The sequence below is a fragment of the Nothoprocta perdicaria genome, unplaced genomic scaffold (genome assembly GCF_003342845.1).
Source record: "Nothoprocta perdicaria isolate Ctin4 unplaced genomic scaffold, notPer1 scaffold_291, whole genome shotgun sequence".
Lineage (NCBI taxonomy): Eukaryota > Metazoa > Chordata > Aves > Tinamiformes > Tinamidae > Nothoprocta > Nothoprocta perdicaria.
This window is the reverse complement of record NW_020455523.1, coordinates 1-6,666: the sequence shown is the minus strand read 5'-3', so window position 1 is coordinate 6,666 and position 6,666 is coordinate 1. Positions and strand designations below refer to the sequence as shown.

The 6,666-nt window shown below is 46.6% G+C and overlaps 1 long non-coding RNA gene across 1 annotated transcript; it reads left to right on the top strand.

Annotated features, from left to right (window-relative positions):
- Positions 1-277: 277 nt before the first annotated feature.
- Positions 278-5,462, top strand: LOC112949369. Its single transcript, XR_003249816.1, has 3 exons — positions 278-436; positions 3,206-3,315; positions 5,419-5,462. It is a non-coding gene; the product is annotated as an uncharacterized LOC112949369 (long non-coding RNA).
- The last annotated feature ends 1,204 nt before the right edge of the window (positions 5,463-6,666 follow it).

Sequence of the window (6,666 nt, the reverse complement as noted above, 5' to 3'; positions counted from 1 at the left end):
GCAGGAGGGTCCCCGGGTGTGGGAGAGGCTGACGGTCGGACCAGAGCCCCTYRCAGAAATGCCCTTGTCGCTCCGTGGGTGCGGGAGCCTGGGGACTCCCGATGTGTTGAGCGGGGTCCTCTCTGTGTCTGCACTTACCTGTTGCCCCTCATGCACCCTAAGCAGGGCCCTCTGCCCAAGGGAGCAGAAACAGGTGTGAAGGGACTAAAKAGAAATGCACGTGGGTGCAGTTCCCCMRTGTCRGTGACTTCAGGTGGCCCTGAGGGAGAGCTTGGTATCTCTGTGTGTTGTCCCTGGGTGGATTCCCTTTCCCGGTCCTAACACTTGGMCCCCACGTGAACGCTTAGCTCCCGGCTGCTGCGACGCCCCGTGGGAACGGGTGCCGGATCTGAGGCAGCGCCTGCTGCAATCTGCTCTTAAAATCATAAAGGTGTTGGTATGTATTAAAGGTGTATGTCAGTCTTTGATTTTTATATAAGCATTTTTCACTTGCTTTTCTGCTGGCTTTTTCTAGTCGGRGGCCATCTGTTAATTCCTTGAATGAGTTTGTGCCTCTTCACTGTCCTCGCTAGCCTTCTGCATTGTTTTATTTCTACCGTGTGGTAAAAGTAAATCCCCTTTTAGTGGAAGGGGTAGACCATGGCAGTATCAAAAATCCAGATTTGGGTGAAGTACAGGAGCGTAAAATGTTCTCTTTTCTGTTGTAGTAATCCACAGCTCTCATACTTTCTCAAACTGCTGTGTCTTCAARCTATCTAATGTCTTTGTTTTGGTTGTTTTTTTTTTGCCTTCCCTGAGTTGTTAATGATCTGGTCAGAGCCTCTTTCTGTGCGTCTAGAGGATTATTTTATTATATGTAGTTCTCTCCCTCTCTTCCAACTGCTGGTGAATACCAGAGGTCTTTCTGCATTCTTACCCAGCTGCTTTCACTTGCTATTACCCTGAGCAGAAGAGGATGGTCAGCTGGCTTTGCCCACCTCCATGTGCATGCTGTTATCAAATCGCTGGTGAAGCCTCAAGAGAAGCTCCCTGTTGTTCAGTGAAGTTGGTCTAGGGAGACTTCGGGCTGGGTGGATGTGGTACCACGGTACTGCTTCGCAGTCCRTGAAGTGTTGTTCTTGGCTTAAGTGGGGTGAGTGTTGCATGCTTGGGGCGTAGGCTTCTCCAGTATGCTTGGTTTTTTTTTTAMTGGAAATGATTGGTTTTTTTTTTCTCYCTGCCCCGTAGCTACAAAATCCCAAGTAAGTAGAAGGTAGGTCCATCAGAATGTTGTGCACTCGGGGTCCCTTTTCCTAAATAGCAGATAGTCATCTTTTGCGGACTCTTTTTTTTTTGCCTTCTATTACACCTTTATGGATAGTTGGCCAGGTGGCAGTGGTTTCTTGCCATTAGAAAGAAAGGCTTCATTTGTTGCAGTTAGTTTGTGGCAAACTCTGGTAAAAAAAAAAAAAAAAAGGTTTTTTTAGCACAAACACAAAATGGTCTCTGCTGCCTAAAACAATAAGTAAGTTCTGAAAGCATTTCTTCATAAGGATGTCTTGCCATCCCAATTTCAAAACAAGAGGTGGGATTTTCATCCTCMAGCAGGAGAAGGATGATGATGCTTGTTGTAACTTCTGTTTCAGTGGTAGTCTGTAGTCATAAAAGAGGAAGTTTTCTCGAGTTTGCAGTTAAGCTGGAGAAACCTACCCAAAATTTTCTCAAACGAGCTGCCCTAGAACGTGGATTTGGATGCCAGAAGACATGGGGAAAGGAGAGAGCTTGCAACAAATGCCTCCCAGCTGCTGCTTCTGGTTGTTAACATGTACAGCTCTATCAGAGTTCACTGAGACCACTACTTGGAGGGGTTAGTTTAGAGTGTCCAAAAAGGACCATCGAGGGCCACCCTGGAAACCCAGAGCCCGTACAGGTTTATGCATGTAGTAGTAGAAACGGCTGCATTTTTCAACCTGTATTGCAAGCTGTGATGCTGCATTATCAATTCAGGCATCTTCCTAAAGAAACTCTTTTATCTAGAGTTCCTAGTAATGGATGCTCAAGTTTTGAGGGGGAGCGAGCGGGAAGGTAAGTGCCTTGCTTTCTACTTGGTTGAGCTTTGATCTTGTCGAGGTTTAGAAATTGTTTTTTTAGAATTTGTGACATGAAATTGGCACTTAGCAGGTGATGGCAATCAAAAATCCACAAAGAAATGGTACTACAGACTGAAAAAGCAGTTGGTCTAGGATGACTTAATGGATGCAATAGAGAAGTGATCCTGTGTCTTTACAACGGGTGCGTGCGGGATATGTCCGACTCTGCCTTTTTGCACGTTGAGGAATGTGCTGGGAAAAGCTGATCATCTAAGGAGATCTCTCTGATGCCAGGCAAAGCCTGTCCGCTAGCTCTCTGAAAGCCGTACAGTGTGATGGGTGTATTGTTGTCCTTCAAAGGCAGATAACATTCTTCCATGCACGCACCTCCCTGCTTTTGGGCGTGTCATCCTTGGTTGCAGGGGAAGGGTGGCTGTGGAAATAACCACAGAGTCTTTCAACCGGGTATTGTTTGGGGACTTGTCTGCAAGCTGTCTCTTGATGTCTTTTTAATTAGTGATTGCTTACACACTCGAATGGGGCCTTTCTCTGAGATCAATCATAGGACCGAACTTGCAATGACTTGTTTTAGAAGTTGGAACGTGTCATGGGTGTAGGTAACCTGGGTGTACCACATAACCCGAGGAGCAGATGGCAAGAACGAGGGCGTATGTGTGTGCGCACTCCTCCCCTCATAAAAGCGGAGATGTCCTGGAGACTGAGGTAGAAAAATCAGAGAACAGACTTGTAAAATTCAGCCTGGTAGGCTTCAACATCAGAGCAATTAGTTCATTTCCTTTCTCCCCTCCTGTGGGGCTCCTTAGCAAAGCCAAACCTTCTGGACGGCCAGTTGGGCAAGAAGGCCCTCGGTCGGCAGACAATGCGGAAATGTGGGATTGTAAAGAAAAGTTCTAACCGGTTGAGGGGGCTGTACCTCCATACATTGCCGGGATCTATAGCAGCTTGCGGTCGTAGAGGCTTCAGCGTGGTGTAATTGTTCTAAATATCCATAGCAATAAATCACATGGAAAGAGCAAATAACCTTAAGACTCTTTTTCATATGATCAATTAAAATCTGAATTGTTCCATGCAATAAGATAAATGCCTGAGATGACACATGTGAAATATTTCTACAGGTGCAAGTGGCGTCGGTTAAAGTACTTGACGGTCGGACAACACGAACTCTCCGGCGAAACGTCGTCCGGAAGGCTTTGGAAAGGGAAAAAAGCAGCTCGACTTGTACAAGGTAAGGATCAGCCCGATGCTTTACAGAGGAAGTAAGCACRATGCATTTAAGAAGACGTATATTTTTCTGTAGCTGATGGCTTCAGGTCTGCCTCAAAACTTGCTCCGGCTTCTTGTACTATGTCGCTTTGCTAGTCGTAGGTAGGAATGCTTCTTTGTCCCACTTGCGTGTTAGTCACTAGTGATTAATGGCAGAGGGAAGAGGGGAAGTGCTTTTCGCGGTGCCTGCTGTCCTGGGGATTTGGAAAACTGTAGTCATGGCATTGAATATTACTTTGGGGGGACAATCCAGTGTCCTAGGGAAGCAGAGGCGTTTCTTGAGAACGGGATCCTTTGAAGTGCAGAGAATCTGCCACTGTTTGCTGAAGGCGTGAGGGGGTTAAGAAGGTAAGGGGGGAGCAGAAATGAACTGTGAGAATTAGCACTTCCTGACTGAACTTAAGTTCAGGAAGGGAGAATGCAGGGAGGAAGGGGACAAGCTGTTTTCATTGGTGGCCAGCAATAGGACGAGGGGTAATGGCYAYAAGCTGGAGCACAGGAAGTTCCGTCTCCAGGTGAGGAGGAACTTCTTTACAGTGAGGGTGACAGAGCAGTGGAACCGGCTGCCCAGGGAGGATGTGGAGTCTCCTTCTCTGGAGGTCTTCCAAACCCGCCTGGATGCCGCCCTGTGCCACATGCTCTAGGTGTGCCTGCTTGAGCAGGAAGGTTGGAGTAGATGATCTCTAGAGGTCCCTTCCAGCCTTGAATATTCTGTGATTCTGTGACTGATGTGATGCCCACCATTCCTACCTCCAATGTGGCTGTAGCCCYGGCATTATCATGGTGTCCATTGCTAAACGGAACCGGGCGGTGCACCTGAAATGGTACACCGATTAATTTGGTGAGTAGAGAGCAGTAAAGGTGGGCTTCAGTGGTTAGTTATTATTGGAACTAACCGGAGGAGCCTCTCCAAGTACTCTATCATTTTGTAGTACAAATTTGCTAATTAGCTAATAGGTATGAATACAAAGAGATGTTTTTAAGGTATGTGCATCTGCACAATAGATGATTTCAACTGTTTATCACCGTGGTTGCATTAAAGAAAATCATGTGAGCAAAGTAAAATACCTTGCTCAGTTGTATGCATTAATGCTTGCAGGGCTTCTATTAAAATAGAAATCTTCCAGGAAAAGTCTAAATTAGACCTCGTGGATGTGGTGTTCTAGTGCTTGCGTGGTTTCTGGGGTAGAAGGGGAGGATCGGGTTGGGTTGAGGGGCTGTTGTGTTTGGTTTTGATTTTTTTCTTCGCTAACAGGCTAACATGTTTTCAAATATCCTTCAGTTAATGTACCTGTTCCGCTTTTGAATTCCCCTYGCTTCGTTAGGGCTAGGTTTCCCTTACGTTCTTTTGAGTTAATATCGAACCCTCTAAAAGAATAACAGAAGCATATGCAATCTGTAGCAGGTTTGTAGCCGATGGAGCTCCGATCGGAAATACTCGGTCAGATGTTTTTGGTGTCTATTAGAATAATTGTGTCTGTTAGAATAACAGTTTTGTATTTGTGCCCGTGTCCTGCGTGCGTACCCAGAAGGCCCAGACTTGATGTGTATGGACACAGATTTCGGGTGTTAGGTAGACCGAGTTCCAGGAACCTGTATTCTAAGTATATATGTTGGATAGTTATCGGAGATCGGCATTTTATATAAATGTATGTTTATATAAATGTGAGTAAATATATAATAATGYATAAATGTATATATAAATGTGAGTTTAAAAAAAAACTAACTACCCTATGTTGACCAGAAAACAGATATTCACTCACCCAAACCAAAGTGTAATATAAAATGCRTAGTACCTAGCCTGTTTTCTTCAGAGCAACCCGGGTTTTTTAATTCTTATTTGAGTAAGAGGTYGACTCTAAGCTGTCGAGTGAATAGAATGYCCAYMGAAGATGRAAAATGATGTTATTGYYGACGTGATTCRCTRAARYRTRCTWGGGGGTTTACGAGATSRAAAGGGAACTGGTCGCCGCCTCGGAGAGATGCCGGCCAATAAGAGCTTTAGGTGCCGGCGCCTCGGCAGACCGTGTCGATACCTACTTGGTTTTTGCCTCTCTCCGTTCAGAATCCTTTCCCCGTTGATGCGTCGAGAAGATGGCGAGCGAGAGGCGCGCGGGGAAAGCGGACCCGGACGCGCGGCGTCTCGCAGCGACGAGCGGCCCGGCCGGCGTTACGTCGACGCGCGATCCCCGAGGCGGCGCCGCCTTTGAGGCGCATCCACGCGCGCCCACGTTCTCCCTTGGGTAGGAGGCCGGACGGGAACCTGTTCCGATGTCCGGTGGCTGTGATGGTTGTATCCCAAATGGGGAAGAAGGAAGTATGGAACAGGAAACAGGGAGAGTGGAAAAATACTAAATAGCTAAATGAAAAACACTTTCTCCACCTAAGAAATAAAGAAAAGAAAAAAAAGTCTGTTGTCCGTTTATTAAAAAAAGCCTTTCCTTGTTGTTCTCCACCTCCTTAGTTCCTGTTCTTTGCTTCCGCTTTCCTTTCTTGTTCTTGGTTGCCCTTTCGGTCCCTTCCCCTCATTCTCGCCCTCGCCTCCTCTTCCTTCCCCTTGGCACRCCTCCCTTGCTGCTTTTCTGGTTCTCGGCCCCTCCTCCGCTTTTCCTTTGTCCCGAGTTTCTTCTTTGTTCTTTTTTCCTGCCCTTCTACCCTTGTTTTCCTTGTTGTTCTTGGTCCCCTTTTCTTAATCTTGCCTTTCCCTTCCTGTTCTTGTTCAGCCCTTCTTCCTTCCTCCTTTTTCTTTTCATTGTCGGCGCCCCTTCTGTTCCTTGTCGTCTCGTTCTCGCGGGCCRTCCTCTTTTCTTCCTCCTTGGCSCTCTTCCTTCTCGGCTTTGTCCCATTCTTTTCTTTTTCATCTTAGTCTTGCGCCCTGACTTTTTTGTCTCGTTCTTGCCCCTCTTCACCTTGGCSCCCCCTCCCTTTAATTTCTTCTTGTTCTCACCCCTCCCCCTGTGCCTACTCTTCTTTTTTGGCACCCACTTCCTTTTGTTTTTTCCTTCTTCTTTGTCTTCCTTTTTTTTCTTCCCTCCCCCTCCCTCACTTGTTCTTGTTCTCCTTGGACTTATCCCCTCACCCCATGCTTTCTTTTYCCTATTCTCGGCCCCTTGCTTTCTTTCCTGCTTCYTGGACCCCCTCCGTTTCTTCTTATCYTTCCCTTTTTTCCTTCTATYTTTATTCTCATTCTTGGCCCCCTCTTCCTTCTCTGCTTTCTTGCCCTTACACCCACTTCCTGCTTTTGTTGCTTTTGTGACTGTCCCCCCTTCTCTTCTGCTTGTTCCTAGCCTCCCCCCTTTGTTCTCCTCCTCCT